This window comes from Saccostrea echinata, unplaced genomic scaffold (genome assembly GCF_033153115.1).
Source record: "Saccostrea echinata isolate AGI-Se365-2 ecotype Australia unplaced genomic scaffold, CSIRO_AGI_Sech_v1 ptg000029l, whole genome shotgun sequence".
NCBI classification, from domain to species: Eukaryota; Metazoa; Mollusca; class Bivalvia; order Ostreida; family Ostreidae; genus Saccostrea; species Saccostrea echinata.
In genome coordinates, this window is record NW_026889778.1 from 21,998,130 (window position 1) to 22,021,793 (window position 23,664).

Consider the following 23,664-nt stretch of genomic DNA (forward strand, 5'->3'; position numbering starts at 1 on the left):
GCTGAATTTGAGAAGTTTATGATCAACAAAAATGCATTGTATTTTTTCCTCTCTCGATATATTTAATGCCTTTTTTGCCATCATTTAGTGAGTAACTAAAGAAAAGAAACAAAAAAAAATCCTTTAGAAAATAATATTCGAAGGAAATAAGTATTTTTCATGTATCTCTATTCAGCTGCAGCATTTGAAATTTCAGATTGAAAACGTAGGATATCACTCAAAAAAAAAAAAAAAAAAAAAAAAAAAAAAAAAACGAAACTGGTTGACTTAATTTGTCACTCGTGTTCCTCCCCATATGCATTATTTATCAAATGAAAGTGTTTTGCTTGCTTCCGCAGGATGTGACGCCGGTGTGTTTGGTCATAACTGCGACAAAAACTGTTCAGAAAACTGCATCGGGAAATTGTGTGATATTCTGGATGGAAGATGTCTAAGTATGATGTGTTCAGGTGGTTGGCAAGGAGACGACTGTAATCAGAGTAAGTTAAAGTATTTTATAGAAAACTTTACTTCTAATGAGTTAACTTTATTTCTTTTAAAATGCCCAGATTTAAAAGATTGTCATCACGTGACCTGTTATTATGAAGAAGAGTATGTCGATGGATGGAAGGGATATAAATATGACAAAGGTTTATCGCAAATCCCTTTTAATTGGAAATTATGAAACATATATGAAAATACAAACATTTTATATGCAAAGGAAAATCACACGGTTATGTTAATCAAGTTGAATACTGACTTGCAATCCAAATTCAAGTGGTATCCTTGCTTTTACCATTTACGCTAAAAGAAAAGGGAAATGATTGAAAACAAAATGACAACTTCTCTCAAGAGGTTTGCATCTGTGTAAAGAAATACAACTTATAGATGTATATAAAAAATCTCAGACACTCTTTATAAAAAATTATCGTCAATATTGTTTACCTATTTTTATAGACATTTGACAACTTATTCTTCGCGCGGAGCATGCAATTCAGGTAAGATAAAAAAAAAAAAAATCGTTGGAAGCTTGCAAGAAATTAATTGCGATTGACAATCGCGAAAATACAAAAGCCGGTAGGTGCCAGGTAGAAAAATTATTTTATCTGGCGGCCGCCACATAAATAGCTGGCTGCTGCCGCCAGAAACTTATCTGGCGGCCGCCAGATAAAAAGATCTGGCGCCATATAACTTATCTGGCGGCTGCAAGAAAGTTATTTGGCAGCCGCCATAAATTGTATGGCGGCCGCCAGATAAGTTATCTGGCGGCCGCCAGATAAAATATTTTTCTACCTGGCATCTACCGGCTTCCGTACGAAACTTTCACCACACTAACTTTTCGGAACTTGATAAATATATTATTTACAGAGTTAAAGTTAATAGTTTATGTATAATTCCTGGGAGAAATGCAGTTGGGGGACAATTGGGATTTTATTTCCTCAAAGTTCTCGTGTAAAGTTACTACGAGGGAATTTCATTCAGCTGGCTTCAGTCCAAGATGGATAAAACTGCTGTTTCTGAAGCTGTGTGACACAACCAAATATGATCATCTACTGGAAATCAAATAAAATTGTACTTCGTTGGATATTCGATTGAGAACTCCGAAAGATGGTGTAGTGATGTAAACGTTTTGACAGTCAATCACAGAAAAAAACAAAAAACATTTATTCCATACTCTATAGTTTCAGTCACACCATGACCACGCATGTAGGTATACATGTACAAAAATAATTTTGCTAATAACAAAAACATTCAGTGGGTATTGACCAATAATTTTGCGTCCGTTTCCACTTCATATCGACATTAGCATGCTCCAATGACTTTAATAAGATACGGTGAGATAAAAGTGAAAATACATTTTCATTTGTGAAATATGAAAACTTACATGAATGTCTTTAATTATTTCCTAGTCTTTAAGTAGATACCCTGCAGTATCCTGCTGATTCACAACTCATAAAAAGGACTGAAAAGACGAGAGACTTAATCTACAGTTAACATATCAATACATATATATGTAGCTTTTCTTTCATTTTGTTTTTTGAAAAATATTTAAGCAAAAAACATACACCTGCAAATTTTCAAAAGCTTTCAATTTTCTTCGGGAAAGTTTTATCCACCCACAAACCTAGCTTAAAGAGGACAGTGTTGTCAGGGTAAATCGCCTTTCATTTAATAATACATATCAACTTAGTAAAAATTCGATTATTTTGAATAAAAAGAAAGATTATTACTGTTTAACAACATGCAGTAGCCTATTAGTGAATGATTAAACAGAGAGAGTTTGTAGGATTGGCTTTAAAATTTAGTGTCCCTAAGTATTCTATATTTAATCAAGAGTCGTGAAGATCAAAAGAAACTACATTGCATTCCACACAGGAAAGAAAGCATAAAAATTGCGCAATTGCAATAAAAGTGGATATGTATTGAATTATTATCGATTAACCACGTGCACACTGATTGCTAGGAAATATCAATCATATCATGATATACAATGTATACACTATGCCTAAGCTTATTAATGAAGAATACTAATTATAAAATTTAGATAATAATTAATTCATTAAAATTCCTCGTTAGTCTTGATAGCATCTATTCACAATTTATAGAACAAATGTCATTGGCTTTTAAAAAAAAAAATACGCACTTTCTTATGAAATGATTTTTGTACTATTTTTGTAGAGTTTTATACTAATAAAGTCGCATTACCGATTCCACACGGTAAAAGTAATATGTTCGTTTGACTGAGTGTCTGAATAGTTCAAACTGTGTCCGTGATGTACTTAGTCTGGAGGTAATTGAGTAATTGAAAACAAAACTCTATATTCTTCCTCAAGCTGTAGATGCATGTATGATTTCTGTGTTTATTTTTCTCATAAAGATTATAAAATTATTCTAGTCAAATTAAAGACAGTGCATGTATTCAACCAATTTAAAAAACATGATTTTAGATTAATGTCTTACAAAAGGGTGAAATTTAAAAAAAAACAAACAATTTTTAAACAACAGCTTTCTTCAATAAGGATTCAGGTATTGATTAGTGACTTTTATTTTCAAGGTAGATAATTAAAAGCAAGAAGTATCAACTTCTTTTTCACAAATTTATTTATAGTTGCATTTCTCCATTTAATCATATTTTTTTGATTTATTTATTTTTTTTCCCTTTTATAACAACAAATTTCAACTCAATGACGAAAAGCTAACGATCCGAAAGGTTGGAAGTGTTACTAGTTGATTGAGATAAACCAGACAAAAGGTCATAGATATAAAAATTATTCTTTGAATTAAATGATTAAGAAACACCGTTCATAACAATATAATTATCATTTGTTCATAAAAAATAATTACCTGATAATCATACTATGACGCGATAATCATACAATTTAGAGGTTCAATTTTGATATTCTTTTTAAAATACATGTATATTTACAAAGGTGAACACAAACATTAAAAATGCTTTGATGACCTATAGTAAAAACTTTGATTGACTAATAGTGAATACTTTGATACATGTACTACAGTAAACTATAGTTAATAGTACATGTAAACTACAGTTTACTTTAGTACTTTTTTGTTTGGGTATACTCATAATGCCATTCCAATATTGATGACAAGAAATATATTTACTTTTGATATAAAGTACCTTTATCATGTTCAAACAAGGAAGCTAAGAAATTGAACATAGATTGTGTCCCCGCCATGGTGAGCTGGGACTCACTTGTGGATTCTCACATCCTGCGTAAATGACACCCGTCATTAAGTGCTTTCTGTAAGTATGCTTTTGTTATTTAGTAACCTTCACCCCACGAATGTATTTAATTTAATACCCTCATTGCAAGTATACACTGTCATTTTGATCTCTGTGTCAGTATGACCGTATCCTCTGAAAGTACATGTATGCGTGTTTGTTTCAGAAAAATAACGAGACTGCCGGTTGTAATCCCCAGCTTTACCGAAGATTCGGAATTATTTCTGTTCTACTGTTTTAAGACGAATTCTTAAATACCTATATGGAGAAAGAGAGTAGCTAGATTTGGAGTCAACATAAATGTCTTATGACATCACAATCAAATGTCATTCCTCGTTCATTTGCACTTTCTTTTTTGGATTAGTTTGTTTGTTTCTTTGTTTGTTTATTGTTTTACGTCCCTATCGTGAATGTTTCACTCATATGAAGACGCCACCACTTGCCGGTGAGAGCTGCAAATTTTGACCTATACTCGGTACTCAGGGCCATTGAGCAGTTAGGGATCTTTTTTCGTGCCAGCAAATACTGCGACAAGGGACCTCGGTTTATACGGTCTCATCCGAAGGACCAGTCTCCACGTCCCATAGTGAGATTCGAACCAACGACGTAAAGATCAATTCTTTACTCCGAAACTCTAAATCGAACGTTCTAATCACTGCGCCATGTAGGCGACTTTTTTGGATTAGAAAATGTGAGATGTAATCTGAATACCAAGTATTAGCAAACTTTTGTTTCCCTACTACAATCAAAAGATCTTTTATCCTTTCAGTAAAAATACGAGGAAACACTTTCGAAATTTACTGAAAATTTGTTGATGTTTGTGATTTATTGGAAAATCAGGGCCACTGTATCTCTTTGGTCTTTTCGATAACCGTAAAGAAAGAGTTAGTAATAGTTAAAAGTTATAAAGTAATTACTCATACAATCATATTGTTGTAGAAGGGCAGTATATATTTCAAGCTAAAAAAGACATACATGACCATTATTTCATTTGACAGCAGGTACATTGTAGATGTAACCTAAATCCAATTTGTTTGAAAGTTGTGTATCTGTAGTTCAACTTCATTGATGTGATTACAGATAATATTATTCATAAACATAGAATTACTACAAGTCCAAATTAAAGATGCTACTTGTATATAATCAAGAATAAGAAAACCTACATTCAGAGTTACTAGACTCCACAATCAAATGCCCTTACCTGTCAATATTTGAATCCAGAGATGCTTATATTAAATGAACTCATGTAAATGTACTACAGTGAAGTCGCCAATATGGGTCACGTCAGACTCTTTCGTTGATATTTTGCAAAGTTGTTCGGTTTATATTTTATGCAATATATGTATTGAAAGTACAAAAAGTGAGTCATCCAAGAGTCTTTTTATTTTTAAAATAGGTAAACGGGAACAATATTTACAGGAGTATTTCAACAAGGCTTAGTTTCCCCACTTACGAATCAATTTCTCCATTTCCGGGTCATGTGACTTCATGGTCTGGTTATATGAAGGGATCGTTTCGGAACACGATTTTTATGATGTTGAAGCATCAGGAAGAATTTATGCAGCTCAGAAAAAACATAAACAAACACACAAAATAGCAGTTTTAATTATTTAAAAAAAGAATTGCAATGTGCAGTAAAAAAAAAAAAAAAAAAATCAATAATAATTATAAAAAATGACTCTATCATATATATGAAAAAAAAGTACTGAGAATATGGTTTACATGTAATCTCGGTATCTTCTGGAATGTTCAGTATTTTTTTATTTTATTTCAGAGAGTTCAAAAAATCTTTGATTTTGTAAAATGTGTAATTTACAACGATTTAATTACTTTGATCCCATCCACCAACTCTTCACCAACTCTTCATTTTGTGCGGTAGGCGTGGGGGCAGGGTGTGTATGTAGTCTCTCACATGTTACAGAAAAATTACAGAAAAATCGATTTTTCTGGACCTTAAATACAGCCTCGGATAACAAAGAGGATTCAAAATAAAAAGAACTATTTTAAGATTAAAATAATACAATGAAGGTTAAAAAATGTATCTGCAAGGTAAACTGAATTTTATTTTTAAGACATGTTTTACAGTTAGAATACTTTTAAAACTCAGGGTAAATACATGGTTGCCACTGGGTTTTGTACTTTGTGTTTTGACATGTTCCATGCCATGAGATTACATGAAACGCAATTGGAGAAACTGCTACAGTTTGATTTATCAATCAGTGTAATTTTATCTGAGCAGTGATCATTATGATTGATTTCTGAGTTATAACTGAATGCATGTGCCATACTTTCGAGCTATTATTGTTTATCTAGAACTTTTATATCAGTCATGCTGCAGTGAACAAAAACGAAAGTAGCCTGTCAATGGAGCTCAAACATCTCTGTCTTCAATCAGCGCGTTCCATAATTTCGTTTGTCGGACGCTTTCTTAAAGTTGATTTTCAAAATCTTTCTACTGATTACGGACAGAAAGACCAATTCTTCATGACCAGTGTATTTATTAAGTTTTTTGGGCTTTAATTTTAACAATATGGCACAAAATACACACGAGTGACCTGGAATTGGAGACGACCTGAAATTGGCGACTGCACTGTACCTAAATTTATGATTGGCATGCTTAAATCAAGATCTGTAAATGTCAGTACTCAAATCCAGAGTCAGGGAATGTACAAACCAGTACCTTAATCGAGAGTTGCTTGGAGACAATTCTTCAGTTCAGGGTCAAGGCTGCATGTTGCTATTTGAATCCAGAGTCACCACTGCAACATTATGTAGAGTTTTGCTTTCACTGTTTCCTTCCAATGATAAGACAACCGTTCACGGTAGCTCAGTCGGTAGAGCGCTTGCTCCGTGATCGGGAGGTTCTCAGTTCGAATCTCGGCCGCGACTGACCTAAGTTGATAAAAAAAAAAATGGGTTGCAACTGTTCCTTTGCCATGCGCTCGGCACTTTGAAGTGAAAGTTGCGGGTCCTTCGGATTAGACTTAAAAACCGAGGCCCCGTGTCACGGTAGGCGTTTGCACGATAAAGATCCCTCACTGCTCTGTGGCCCTGAGTGCCGAGTAAAGGTCAAAATTTGAAGCCCTTCAGCGGTATATGTATATGGTGATGTCTCAATATGAGTGAAAAATTCTCGAATGGGACGTAAAACAACATACAATCAATCAATCCAATGATGAGACATCAATAATGGTTTCATCGGTTTACTGAAATAAGATTTTATATTGTTATAAAATGTAGGTTCCTATTGTGTATGAAAACGAATTCTGAAAACAACATCTAGACTGTTGAGTTTATAGACAATTATTGTAATAGATGTTATATACATTATACATCTTTTTTTCACAATTAAACATTAAAAATTGATCATACAGTGTATCATGATATTGTGTTGAAGGATATTTTACGAGGATTTTTATTTACTCAGAGAAAAGAGAAAAAAATTACTGAAAACTTGAAGCTGATAATTAATGGACTACTGATTAAAGAAAGAATCAGAAATAGGTTTAGTCTGGTTGACAAAGTATATGTTCATGTATGTCTTATCACTTTCATGTCAATAATTAGCTTCATCCAGTAACCAACACCTCCCCAACTCATTTCTCATACAAAACTGAAAAAAGCATGTACTTCTGTGATACAACTGTTATCTAAAGTCCTTGCTCTGCAATGACTAATAATGATTAATCATTTCAGAATTCATTGTAAGAATCAATGCTTGCTAATTTCAAATTTCGAATCAAGAATAAGTACTGTATGATTGCAAAACTACATGCATTCATCTGTCAATTGAATGTGAATTCCTTTTCACGGAATCTAAAAGAATAATCACATAATTAACTTTTCTGTAGACCTGTGTGAAATGTGAACAGAATTTTTTAATCATAATGTTAAAATTCTTTAAACTGAAATTAAAGTGTTTTGATAAACTTATCTAACTAATCAGAAGGTGGATTACATATCTCGACTAAACTTCTGGGCTTTGTAGTACTAAATAAAATGAGAAAATAAATTCTGGACTGATGGATAGTTAGATCTGCAATTTCTGTTTATTAGGAAGTGTATTTGAAGTGCATGACAACATGACTGGATATATTTCAACCAGCATATTTTTCGTGAAGCGATTTCAGCTACAGGTATTACATCTAAAATTAAATTTAAAAAAAAAAAACAAAAAAAAAAAACAAAAAAAAAAAAACAGAAGTTCATGGGAGATGGTTGAAAAAACGGGTTATATTAGCATTATATATTATTGAAATAACGGGTTATATTAACATTATTCAACTCTTAATATTATTGTGAATACTCTCATGTAAATAAATGCATTAAAATTACTTAACTGTGTTTATAAGAATATATTTAATCTATTGGTCAATGATACATATTTGCCAAGTCATGAAAGAGTTGACATCTCATCATGGATAATCTTCAGTCTAACATGTTTCATGATCTTCGTTCTTTTTGCTAATTGAAAGCTCTTATGAGTCGTCATACTTTTCTTAATAATCTTGCATTTTCATGAATCTGCTTATGTTACAAAAATACGTTAAAAGAGATGTTCATAAATAAAAAAAAACTACGTGCTTAAAAAAGCATTTTACTTATTTGTGGTTATTTTGAAAGAAGAAAGAAAATATTTGTAATCACCGAGTTCGGCGAATCTGGATGAAAAAAGACCACGATGGAGTGAAATGAAAATACATATTGGATATATTTTAAACATTCTGATTTTTTTTAATATAATCAATCAACAGTTCAGATAACAGTACTAATATTTAAAATAATCATACGCTGTTACATAAAGCTTAGATAGTGTAATTCATTCATCTGAACACTGATTGCTGCAAATTGAGACAAAGTCTGATTTCCGGAAATATTCATAAAATAATTAAAAGCATTATCATCAGCTCAAAAACATCGTCCGACATAATTTGGACGGAAATTGAATTATTAATTTGAATATGTTGAATGGGGAATTATATATCGTCATATTTTTGTGACATGTTTTTGTGTCAGAATTTATGAACAGACGGAATGAGAAGTTGTGATTCCTTTTTGTGTTATTGCACATTCCTTATTCCAAGACTATTGTGTTTTGAAGTAGGATCAACAGGAAATGCAATGGAGTGCAGCGAAGTGTAAGAATGATCGGTTTATTTATATCTCTCATCGTGAGAAACCGCACCAAAACACAAGGTGGTTTATTAAGTCAATAGTAAACCTATCTATTTAGCACTCTTGTAGATAGCATTGCAGTAGATATGATCAGAGATATGTCATTTTGGTGCAACATCGAATAGATACAATGAATAAATTTTGATCTTATGCTAGTGTCACTTCTCAATGAAAAGGCGTCTGTCGTATTCGTCCTAAATGTACCTCCATCGGTCCCTAATGTCTTTTCTAGTTTGAAGAGATATTTGATATATTTATTACCTTTCATTTTATGTCTTTCTATTTATAGGAAGAACAGGACGAGCAAATGTTGCGTTGATTATGTTTGGAACAGTAGTAGTAATAAGTGTGACAGTAAGTGTAACTATCAAAACTGCAACGATATGTTGTCACGTCTTCGTTAACCTACATTTTATCTAAACGATGGACTTGCAATATACATGAAAAAGACGGATTTTTAATTCAAAAAGAAAAAAAATGTCGAAATGATGTCACATAATCTCTTTTAAATATTCATATTTAAATACAGATAATTATATTTTGCAAAATTTGTTTTGCGTAAAAAAAAAAAAAAAAGAAAAAGAAAAAAAAAAAAAAAAAAAAAAAAAAAAAAAAAAAAAAAAAAAAACACACACACAAAAGACTTTAGATATAAAAGTATATGAAATCTTCCTTTATCATTGTTGCATTCAATCTTGCATTTATCATTCCTTAATACAGATAACTATGGTTACTTTTGGTCAATCGGATCAGTTTGTAGCCTAAGAATTTTTTCCACTTCCCCCTCAACCCCCAACCCCTTCAATTATTTCATCCAAGAAGATAGTTGTTTTTTAATAAGTGTTAATATTCTTTTGAGCAAAGTGAACATATTCTTTAGAGTGCAATCCAGGGTATATGGGTATCAACTGCTCAGATCAGTGTTCGACAGGTTTTTACGGAGAAGAGTGTGACAAAAAATGCCAATTTGACTGTATGAATTGTCACCATATAACAGGGGAATGCTTTCCATCTACGACAGGTATTTGTTACTACTCTTTGGTTTGTCATGGTATAAATCTTTTATTTACTTTTCAGAAGAAGCATTACCAATGTCAAGTTGCATGCGTAATTATTTTAAATGGCATCCTTTGTATGAAACATATATAGATTCGATTGGACTGACTAGGTTAATTTAGTGGACGGAGTTTGCCTATTGCTAATTCTATTTTTGTACTTTGTGCGCTGCGGGTAATAAGTCTGTTTGTCAAACTCTTTTGTACAATTACCAATTACGGTCAAACATGTGGAAGAACCTGCTGAGAACTTGGAAGAAAATTATATATTTCAGTACTTAGTACTCTCTCTCTCTCTCTCATTTAAAAATGTGCAGAAAAGCTGAACCTCGGAGTCACAGTCAAAGGTAATTAAAAAATTTAATTGATTTCAGTTGCTTTTTTTTGTTTGAAACAAAGTAAATTACTTTTTTATTCCTCATCTGTCTCTCAATTTGATTTTTGTAGCAAGAAACGAACTGTGAAGATAAATTACAGCATAGGCATATTCAAGGAAATTACCAAAATAGTATGTGTATCTTGTAGCACTTTTTTTCGTGCAGCCTTTATGAAAAACAAATATACCCACCATTGATAAAGCCAAATAAAAAAAAAGTTAAACGTTTTCATTTTACAAAGATATTCTACCCGCCCTAGTGGTGTGCAGTGACCTCTCCAAAGCTAATTGTCGTTGTATTACAGAGATAACAATTGCTTAGTTCACATTCTGCAGTTTCCTGCACACATTTACCATAATTATGTATTCAGCAATCATATTATATTGATGCAAAGAGAAAAAAAATATCATGGGCAATATTGTTTTGATTTTCATATCATATCAAGATTTGCAAGTTCCAGTGACTTTTAACAAACAAAAGGTGGAAAAGAAAAAAATATGTTATTGAACTCTAAAAATAAACGCCATGAATAATTTTTATAGTCCTTTCCCAGTAAAAAGAGCCAGGGTTGACGGGTAAGTTGGCCTTTCATTTAATTACATGTAGCTGTGATTATTAAAAGTACTATTCGTTAAAATATGTGGCACTGCCTCTCAAAACATAAACCTTTATTTAAAGTATCTTTGATACATTTTATTCTCTCAGAAAACGGTCTGAATCCGCACATGCTCTACATGCATCTTGTTATGACTACCTATTTATCTATTTCTAAAAGACCATTTGGATTATGGAAAAGAATTCAATACATATCTTCTAGATTTTACAATTTTAGATGCTTCCTCTTCAATCTGGAATGTAACGAAATTTCGTTTCATTTCATCGACCCTTAATTTAATATTTTAATACCGAAAAACATTTGCAGCTTAAATCTGTGAACTATGCCATTTCAATCATTCATACTAAGTTTATGAAATGTTGCAAAAAAGCTACAGCAGTATACTGAAACTTTTCTTTTCAATCATTTATAAATGATTTATTTCCAGGATGATAAGAAACAATAGTCTTTAAGGTCTTAGATATTGACTGCACATTTTTTCAAGGGAACATCAAAAGCAAGAAAATTCTTCTTTTCCCAAATTAATTTAAAATTACAGTTTTTATTAATTTATGTAACTATGCGGTATTAATTTATTTCCTTTAAATTATATTCTTTTATCTCTACATCTTCAACTGAATGCCAACTTTCAGATGATAATGACTCAGAAATTCTATAGATTTAAAGAGAATGATATTCAGTATTTATAAGCGTTCTATTCATCGAAATGTAGTGACTGATTCCATGACAAAATGATATTCCGAAAATCTGGAAGACACCGTCTCAGAAGTGCATGGAAAATTGCAAATGAAATCACGAAATGTGAAGATAAATTACAGCATAGAGATATTCAAGGATATTACCAAAACAGTATGTGTATCTTGTAACGCCTTTTTTCTTGCAGCAGTTATTAAAGAAAAGAAATAGACACATCATTTAGAAAGCGAATTAAAAAAAAAAATGTTAAGTGTTTTCATTTTACAAAGATATTCTACCCGCCCTAGTGGTGTGCAGCGACCCCTGCAAAGCTAATTGACGTTGTAGTACAGAGATAACAATTGCCTTTAACCTCATTATTTGTCTTTTTTGATCCGCCACTATTTATTTTAGCGCCAAATTTGTCACATGACCAATATTTGTACAACGTGCGCGTCTTCTCTGTATCTAGCAACTGGAATTCTGGGATATTTCATTCATTCATTCCATTTTGTTTACATTACAAGTTTAGTTCCATTTCGAATCATTTTCCTAATTTTGGTAAGTAATTCTATTAGTTATTGTTACAATTATACAGAGAGGAGGAGTAATAGGTACAATATTGTCATGAGGCTAATATTACGTAGCATAATATAATTTAAAAGTATAATATCACATGTATTAGCATCTACCGTTAGCGGTTGCAACTCTATATACATACTAACTATAGTAATATCAAATTGAACCCAGGCATTCAGCTATTTGCATTCAACTTTACTTAATAGACACCTACGCAATTGTAATTGCGTGCGTGCAATTAAGAAAATTTACCACCATGCGCAAACAAAATTACAATTATGCGCAACTCTGCAGGTAAAAATATTATGTACTAACAATAAGTTAGTTGCATATGCGCAACTATAATATTACAACATTATATATCATGGCTAATAATAACTTTCACATAATGCATATCATATATACAATTATTAATATAACCACTTTGCGCAAATATAAAATTACAATAAGGCGCAATTCCGCAGGTATATTATGTGCACATAGTAGGTTGCATGTACGCAACTATATTATTTAAACATATATCATTGAAAATTTTAAACTTACACAATTATTATCGTGCTTATTTATTTATCAACTATACTATATTATTAAGTAATACACCTACTATACTGTTTGCATCTATATATATGTTTTGTAACTATTAGTTAACTTAGACTAGTTTAGATTTAATTAAATTCAAGTTAACAATTTAAGGTTATTTAGTCTTTGTACACTTTCATCTTTATTTTATTCCAATTACATATTAACGTATAAGGAAATGGGAACCATGTCGTGCTACGGCTAGTACTAGCTACAGAAACATGGTACAGGGCTTGAGGTGTAGCACCTGATGACGACCTCAAAATTTATCTTTGGGTTTAAATTTCATAATGTAGCACAAATTTGAATTTTTCTTTGGCAGCCCTTCCCTTTTTCTTATCTGTACTATTTTTGTTTTTAATACAAGATGCATTTATGCACTTGTATTATACTACATACATACATACAAACATATATTTACAATACAATTTATAGTTATTACATTATTATATTAGTTATATTTATACAATAATTAAGGTATTAATATCAGCTTTTATCTTCAACTTTTTCCTTAGTTTAAATAAAATTTTATTGAGTTGACATTTTACTACATGTATGGCCGGCCACCAAAAAATTGATTACTACAGTCTCCTCGGCTGGGTAACGTGGTGGTGTATTTATTTATTTATAATTTATTTATTTTTTAAAAAATATAACATAGATATACTAAGTATATCTATACGGTCATGCATAGGCCTGCCCATCTCAACTTCACTAAGGAAGTGTTGAGGAGATGGAACAGTGAATTGAGGCTGGAAGCACAAGGTGAAAAAAAAAAAAAAAAAAAAAAAAGGGGAATTTTCTTATCACCAATTAATGATTTATCATATTAAGATTTATCAATAATATATATATATATATATATATATATATATATATATATATATATATATATATATATATATATATATATATATATATATATATATATATATATATATATACATAAAATTCTGCAGTTTCTTGCACACATTTAACATAAAGAATGTATTACCATCACCCTCTCGGAAGCGCATGGGAAATTGCAATTGACAATCACGAAACCATTACGACACAAAATATTGAAACCAGGAATTGTATGTTGCTACGGAAGACACTATTAAATAAAAAGGAGAAGTACATTCCTTGGAATAAAATTGCAATTGAATGTGGGTACATGTACAGCAGCATTTTTAAAGGAATTTTATTGTAAATCCTTTGCTAGAAAATGCTATAAAGGCTGTAGTCCTGCATGAAGGAGTACTGATGTTGCAGGAGGTGTGTAGTGCAATAAACAAATGAATATGTAATAGTTTTGATTTTGCATGGATATGAAAAGAGAAAAATATTCTTTTCCTATATTGCTGATAAATATTCCTTTTTGATTAATTGGATAGTTGTTTCAATAAAGTAGCAGAAGTTCGAAAGATGATGTGAAGTGATGTAAAATCTCATATTTATATTTGTTGTAATTGTTGTTGCTTGGTACCCTTCTTAGTGATATTCAGTGACCATGGTAACTCTTTACGTTGTTTCAAAGGAAATGCAGTGGTTTATGTCACACATTTACCTTGTAAAGTATACAAGTACAATAATATTTTTGTTGGTATAAAAAGAAAAAGAATCAATAAATATAGAACAATAACTGTGCATATGTTTGCATTTCATATCAAATTTTTTTAGGTTCTCGTCGCATTGAGAATAGTAAGGTTGGAAAAAAAAATACTTCATTGAAAAATTGAACTATATTAGATCTATATTAGATCCTTTTGTACTTCGTCCTCTGTGCAAGAACAATGTGATATCATGGTTTCTTTCAGCATTGTTGATGCAAGGTTATCATAATAAATTTAATTAGATTATTTTCAGTCTTTTTGAGATCTGATAGACTGTTTATTTTAAGATAGTGCAGATATATAGTTAATAGATTATTTTCAGTCCTACATGATCCATATTTATTTTTTTTTAAATAGTACAAATATCATATATTTAGCTGTGTAGGAAATAAAATATGTGGTTTATTTATCATGATTGACATGTCTTATTACATAATACGAAATACACGCAAAAATTCTGTTTCGTTTCACATTATGGTTTTGTATGTACGAAACATATAATTTGACTTGTTGCTTGCCCTAATGAACAAGATGTGTTTGTAAAACACTGATGCTCCCTTACAGCGAAGGTTAAACTTTCTCAAATGCAAATCAAAAAAGTTGATACCCAAACTAAGGTCTTGTCTCGAGAAATATACCTGTGAAATATGAAAGCCCTTGCAGCAGCCATTGAAAAGATATGGAAAAGGTTAAAGTTTTTTTTTCAAAAGTAAGCCAAACATCAAGGCCAAGGTCAAATAGCAAAATTAATGGTGCCGAGCGAAAGGCCTTCTCGTGAACAAACACACATGTGAAATATAGAAGTCTTAAAACGAACCGTTCAAAAAGTATAACCAAAGTTTTCCAAAAGTTTGTCAAATTCCAAAGTCAAGATCAAAAACTAAAGTTGTCAATATCCAAAAGGAAGATCTTGTCACAAGGATGACATGTGTGAAGTATGAAAGCCCTAGCACCAACCGTTCAAAAGTAATGGCCAAGGTTACTGTTTTTCAAAAGTAAGTCAAATTCTAAGGTCAAGTCAAAGGCTCAAAGTTGTTGGTATACAAAGGAAGGTCCTGTCACAAGGATTGCATATGTGAAGTATAAAGCCCTTGCACCAACCGTTCAAAAGTTATGACCACGGTTAATGTTTTTTCCAAAAGTAGGTCAAACTCTTAGATCAAGTCAAAGGGTCAAAGTTGTTATTTCCAATGGAAGGTCTTGTCACAAGGAATACACATGTGAAATAAGAAAGCCATAGCTCAAACCAATCAAAAGTTATGGGCAAGTTAAAGTTTTTGCGGACAAACAGACAGACAGAATCTTCGATTACAGGGGCATAAAGATATAGATTTTTTTATGATATTAAGAAATAAAGTGTTAATCAAGCAAATGAAGTTGTTTAAAATACCTTCTGATAAACACTTGGGTTTGATAATGGTCACTGATTTCTTCTTTTTCTGATATCAAGCAAGAACTCTAGAGATCTGGGGGTCGTAACATAAAGGGTGTTTAAGTCCAAGACCATGCTTAAGTAGGACTTAAGTACAGTCTTAGACTTAAGACCGTAACTAGAAGCATGCCAAGATTTGACAATCTTAGCAAAACTTAGGCGGTCGGTAGAGGTGACTTAAGTATGTCTTAACTTTCTTTTGCACAAATTTAAAACTATTAAACGTTGAATCTCGACGTTAAAACATTCTTCTATTCATATTATGCATTAAAGAAATAATATGTTGCTGTGTAATACTGGTATGTGAATTTTGGATTTTTTACGCAGGGGTGGGAGGGAGGGGGCTGGGTGGGTGGTTGGGGGTGGGCTGGGCTGAAAACAGATTAATTGATCATCGATTCCAAAATCACTCTCAACATGGCATATATGTCCATGAAAAAATATATTTTTGGGGATACTTTTAAAAAATCGAATAGTTTATAAACACTACCCACTATAAGTAATTTGGACAAAGAAAATCATGAAATTGTATTTTCGCTGTGAAAATGTGAGATGGAATACACTTTAAGAGACAGAGAAATAGCTGTTGAGTAAGAGAACGATGACTAGAAAGCTAATAAAGAGTGTTTTTAAATTAGATTCAATGTAAAACTAACAAACGCGGATTAAGACATGCATGCAGGGCGTACTACCTTCTTGAGAGAGAGAGAGAGAGAGAGAGAGAGAGAGAGAGAGAGAGAGAGATGTTGATAGATTAGGACACACGAAAAATATCTTCTGAAAACAATTCTCTAAGATCCTCAATTAAATTGAAAAGAAGTAATAATAAGGTATTTTAATATCATAAAAAGTCTACAGTCTTTCCTTGCTAACATTAGCTGTTACATCGTGGGGTGGGGGGGGGGATTCAAAATGCCCCTATTGTTTCCACTTTCTCTAACAAAGATTCAATTTCAATTAGATAGACGTTCGGTTATTGTGCGAGGTCTGCGACAATGTCAAAGCGAGGGAATATATTTTTCAAAACAAAAGAATAAAAACAAAGGTAAACTGAAAACATTGCAGTCTCGAGCGATGAACAAAACTCATGTATTTACATTGAACCACTATTGCCACCTGTGACCGTGTAATATTGGTTTTCAAATACATGTATAAAGAATAATTTTTAACCGAATTATATATTAGATACAAAATTTACTTTAATCGATAAGTAAGGACGTCAAATTAAATATATATCTTTAATTCAAAACGTAAATTATTTTTTTTAGCAATATATGTAAATAAAGTGAAAAAGTAGGGTGATTCATAAGAAATATTTTGAACATAAGATTGACTTAGCTAAGACCTGGATTAGTTTGTTTTATGTTACGGTTTAAGTCATACTTAAGTAGTACTTAGGCAGGTCCTAAGATTGCACCTAAAACATACTTATGACCCTACTTAAGTCAAAATCTTAGCAAGCTTTATGTTACGAGCCCCTGATAGTCCAGACAAAAAAAGAAAAAAAAATACTCACATTTGGATAATGTACAAATAGTTTTTACTTTAGAGTTATAGGATTCACGAAGCACAACTTAAGTTTGGTAGACGTTACGTGACGTAAAAAAGAAGCTGAACCTGTCAATATTTATTCATATTTATTTTTATATCTTTCAGTTCTAAAGATTTTAATGTTCTTTTTTCACTTTAAAATACATTTCCATTGTAAGCAATGTCAATATTTTTGTAAAATACCGTTTGTACTGCATCAGATATCAATGAAATCCTTAAAGGGGTCTTCGCTGTTAAGCTTGTAGGTGAAAAAACAAACAAGGCAAAATCCAATGGCGTATTGTCCAAAAAGGGGGTGTTGCAGGAGTTTATCATAAAAAATGCACATGCTGCCATCCTTAAAAGCTGCTTCCATTTCAACATTTCATCCCAGACTCGTGTAGGCATCTCCAGCATCATTTAAAACATTTAGGTCTCTTTCAGGCATTTTCATTCAGGAGAAAATGTATACCAAATGCGTTTTACATGGTTCATTAAAATCGTCTAAAAAGTGAAGAGAATTGTTGCATCTTGCCAGAATTCCCTGGTTCCGTAACCAGTTAAATACCACTATTCATATTGGTATTAGCGGAAAGAAACGAAACTCGTCTTTCAACATTCAAATCAACGATAGATTTATTTGTATATCAATTGAAATTGAGAAAAAAAAATTGTTTGTCAGAGGTATAAATAAATTCGAATGAGTCAAATTCACTAGTTTGGAATACATGTACTTGAAGTCCTTTTCATCTTCATTGAATCAAAGATAAACAAACACACACACACCCACACACACACACACACCCACACACACACAAAAAACAGTGGTACGCTTTATAGACTTAAAACGTCCTGCATTATCGTGTCTCAAATATTGTGAAAAATGGAAAGAATATCTTGATTCATTGAGCAGTGAGGGATCTTTTTCGTGCCAGCACCTACTGCGACACGGGACCTCGGTTTATACGGTCTCATCCGAAGGACCGGTCTCCACGTCCCACAGTGGGATTCGAACCCGCGACGTGAGGATCAACTCCTTACTTCGCGACTCTAGAGCAGATGCTCTAACCACTGACAAGTTCATTTAATTTAGAAACCAATAACATGAACAAAACTAAAAAAATAATAAGTTCTTAAGTAACCCTAATTGTTAGGCGACAATTTGTGCAGTCGTGTGTCATCAACACAACATATCCCAGTGAAGTTAAAATAAAAGAGACCACAGTCTGAAACACCTTTTTCATATTTGGATGTTTTGCTGACTATAGACGTTAAAGTCAAACTAACATCTAATCTATATGACAAATGGAAAGGTATAAGCTTTTCCACAGTCAATTTCCATTTCTTATGTGGTAATATTCTACAATCACTTGAATATTGCGTTTGTGTCTTCAAAATGATTTGTTATATCGGAGCATCATCTGAGTTGAGTTTATAAACCAAAGCAGACTATTAACAAATAAGTTGATTGTACATGGCTTTCTACATTCTCGTTTGAAGTAGCAATTTGCAAATTATACTGTTATAATAACCTTGTTTGCAAAAACAACCTATCCTATGTATGTCTTTTGGCCGACTTGATTGATTAATTGACTGTGTGTTGTTTAACGTCTCATTCGAGACTTTTTCTTAATATAGAGACCATATACCGGTGAAGGGCTTCAAGTTTAGACCTATACTCTTCACTCAGGGCCATTGAGCAGTGAAGGTTCTTTATCGTGTCAACGCCTGCCGTAACACGGGACTTCGGTTTTTAGGGTCTCCTCCTAAAGACCCGTGATTTCACAGTACCGAGCGCTTGGCGAAGGAACAGTCACTTTCTTTCTTTACGTCTTAGGTTTGACGGTGCAGCGAAAGAGAATAGAGCCCAGGCCTCCCGATCACGAAGCGAGCGCCCTTCTACAAGGTTATTGTGACCGGTTGGCTGACTTGTTTCATATTAATTGTTAGTCCATTGATTTTATACTAATTCTTCTACGGATATTTTCCGTTTACCTCGGCTCACGGCGAGTGGACCTGTCGACCGAGGAAGCTTATTCGTCCTAGACAGGGATATGATCCCACTGGTGTCTCTAGGAGTCTGTATTTTCACCATTTTCCCATTTCGAATTATTTTTGAAAATCAAAAGATTTACCACAGTTTGTTATCTTTATTGTTTTTATAGTTATGCTCTCTCTTTTTCTCTCCTTCCATCGATTGGAATTAAGATAACTACATCTTCAGACCAAAATTTAAGGAAATAGAATAATACCATCCCGGTTTTAACACGTTCACCTCTAATTTTCCTTGTTGCCATCCCTCAATGTCTATCAAAACATAGCATGTTTTGACGGATTATCGCTTGAAAATGAATCTACCAAGTTATGTTTTATCTAGAATGTATAAAAAAAAACATTAATTCTGTATAATTAGCGTATCATATATAAACTTCCATTATAACTTTTAAATACCCCAACCTCTTCCTAATTCCACAGGATATTATATTGATTGAACTTTTAAAAAAATCGGAAAAAGAATTCGTAGAAGGCGAAAATAAGTCAAAATCTTTTTTTCATCAGAAATGTACGTTTTTAAAAATAATATATACTGAAAGGAAAAAGAAACGAAGAGTATTATCATATGCGATTTTTTATACTGCATAACCGAAAATTATGAAAATTAGTCAGACAGATCTAGATATCTTAGCTACTGTGCATTAAAATCAGTGTTCAGAATTACTCTGAAATTTATGACGTCACGTAGAGAAAGTCCAAAAACACGTGCATCTTGATGACGACTTGTTTTTCAACATATCTCTTAGTACCAGTTGCTGCATCTAAGTTATACACATCGTACTTCGATATTTACAGACGATGTGCATTTCTTGCAATCATGGTACGAATGATGGAAGTTCCATGGGGTCTGGTTATTGCATTGCCTAAGTAAGGACAAAGGCAACAACAGGTTTCTGTGCAGTTTGATGTGAATTTTTCCACAATAAAACATCTTACCTGTCGTCAGAGAGGGCCTAGAAAAGTTTTCAACCAACCGTGACGAGACGTTGACAAGTCAAGATCGGGTTATTCATCCTGCCACCTTTATAATCACCAACACATTACCCTAAAACTGCTTTTATTAACAGTAGGCTATGATAATCGTTACATTCACCCCAAAACTGAAGGAAATCAATTGCGTCATTTTGGCTTGAGAGCTCGTAAACTTTACCTTGGTGTTCCTCTCACTCGCGCACGCGTGCTTTGTTTGCCCATTTTTTCCGCATGTTAACCCCCGTCCGAATGCTGCCAGGGTTTGTCAAGACTTTCTCGCAAATAACCACTTATATCCACTTAACTGGTCTCCGTAAAGTCCATTTTTTCGCATCGGACATCTGTGGGACTACGATGACGATAGGGTTCAAAATACCCAAGCTGGTCTCAATCAACTAAGAGCTGCCTTGTCGGAAGGGTGAATAATATCCCTATTAGAAGGATAAACACACTGTTAACTCCTTGTATAGGAGAATCAAGGCTTTGACAGATACTCAAGGGAGATATGTGAAATAATGAGGATTTTCAATTTTCACTTGGGGGGGGGGGGGGTATCGTCCTATGAATCTCAATAACTGATAAAATATTTGGGGAAATTAAAAGATATTTTGGATACGTTTTTATTAAAGATGAATTTAAATGTTAGATAGGAATAGTGGAAAATACGTCTGAATAATAAAACTTTTTTTTCACTTAAAAAGTGTACCCTGTGTTTCTTTTTCCTTTCAGTATATATTTCTCTAAAATGATACAAGTATAGCATCGAATGAATAGGTATATATATATATATATATATATATATATATATATATATATATATATATATATATATATATATATATATATATAATTATGTAACAGACGAACAATACTCGCGCGCGTACATAATACGTAAATCAAAAGATTATACAGTGTATATGTTTTTTGGCGAATAAAATGACAGCCAAGTAAAAGAAAGAAAAAAAGAATAAATAGGACGTGTTCTAAGATAATTGACCTTTATGCTGAATTTGAATTAATTTGTATTGTATATTGGTGATTACTTTTGGGTTTTCATTAATTATGAGCATTATAGGAGGGAAAAGTGCCTTATCTCTTTAAATTGGTGTCCTACAGATTATGTTCAAGTTTTTTTTTCGATAAACCCATTTATACAAAACATATTATCTTAAGACTTGAAAATTTTAAATAATTCACAGTTTCCTGGCTTTCTGATAATGTATTTTGTTGATAACAATCTGACGTTTTCTTTAGCTCCTTATAAGTAGGTAAGTAAGTAAATCATGTCTTATAGTGACATGTGTTATACACGCAGGTATGTTAAGGCAGTACCCAGATCATATTTCGGCGAATTTAGACTTTTTTCGTTAAATGTAACATTGATAAATCGGAAAAACCATAGATAAATCATTTACTATTATTTTCTCGCATTATCACCGGTGTTAGACCTGTCTAGTGTGAGAGAGCAGTGTGAGATTTTTCTGTCTTACACTGTGTATTACTACGCCGTGAACGGTACTACTTTTTACATGTAAACAAATATCGTCTGCAATTATAAATAATAATAAATCATGGAGGGTGCAAGTACAAGTGTGCAATTCAAAAATGTGGAAACATCTACTTTTATTGAGGCAAATGAAAACTCAAATACTTTACGAAAAACAATGGGCCATTTGAACATTTTACGTGAGTATTTTGAAATTAAAGGGGAGTCAAAAGAAATTTACAATATACCCCCAAATGAGTTGGACCCTCTCTTGTCGAACTTTATTGTGAATGTCCGCACGAAATCTGGCGAAGAATATGAGCCCTCAAGTCTAAGGGGAATGATAGGGAGCTTCGAAAGACACTTAAAACGTCAATGTACCAGTTTTCATTAATAACAAGCTTTGAATTTGCACGGTGCAGAGAGGCCCTTAGGGCAAAACAAAAGGATTTAAAAGCACAAGGGCGTGGAAATAAACCCCAAAGGTCCGACTTTTTAACACCTGACGAAATTGAAACTTTTTACAATACTGAACAACTTGGAAAAGCTACACCAACCTCTTTGATTAGCACTCTTTGGTTTAACAACACATTGTATTTTGGTATGCGAGGGGGAACTGAACACCGTAAGATGAGGTGGGGGGATGTAGTCCTAAAAAGGGATGAGGCACTTCAACTCGACTACTTAGAGTACCATGAAAGGACCACCAAGACTAGAACCGGCGTGGATGTCACTGATAGCCGGGTGTGCCCACCTCGCATGTATGCAACCCCTGCCAACCCTGAAAAATGTCCCGTATCAACCTATATTTTGTATAGAGATAAACGTCCCGAAGGATATTCAAAACATGAGGACCCCTTTTACATTTTAGTCGTTACTAACGAAAAACGTCCTAGAATGCAGGATCGATGGTTTATCTGTAGCCCTTTGGGCGTCAACAAACTCAATGACCTTATGAAAAGAATGTCAAAATATGCTGGCCTACCTCACAAAAAGAAAATCACCAACACAAGTGTCCGTAAAACTCTCGTCCAAAGAATGACGGATTCGAAGGTCCCTGACACATTACAAGTGTACGTTACAGGTCACAAAAACATTCAGTCATTGAATAACTACCGCACAATAAACGACTCACAAAAATACGCAATAAGCAGCATTTTATCAAATTCCTCCGGCAATATATCCTCATTAGTTCCATTCTCAAATGCTTCTACACAAAACCATTCTCGTTTTGAAACATCATCATCAACCAGACCCCTGCCGAACTCTACAGTGACACACGCACAGCCGTTCTGCGACTTGACACCAATTTCGGATAGTACCGCCATTGAAACTCAAAACAACCAAGTTAATATGCAGCGCTCGACATCAACATCTATGGGATCAATATTTAGCGGGTCACAAATTCATGGAAATGTAACAGTTAATATTACAAACAATACCTATCAATCCAGGAAACGAGTTCGTGTGATTGACTCCGACTCGGACTAGGCTAGGCTAAAACATGCTTCACATATAATGCATATGTAGGTCAATATATGCAAATGACCCATTTTGAACGTAAACATTGCTTCTAATATATAAATTTTGTAATAATGTCTTTAAAAGATATCACATATACTTAAAATGTTGTTGTTTAATTTATCAAATCAAATTTATTTTCATTCAAAAGATTTTTGTGTTTTCACTTTTTAAGTAGCACTATTTGTAGGTCGCGGAAGGATTCTTCTGAAATGAATTGTACGCTATCGGATTTTTTTTCTTTTAATTCCAGTTTATATCATTCAGAATGATTTAAGTGGTTTGAAATTTAT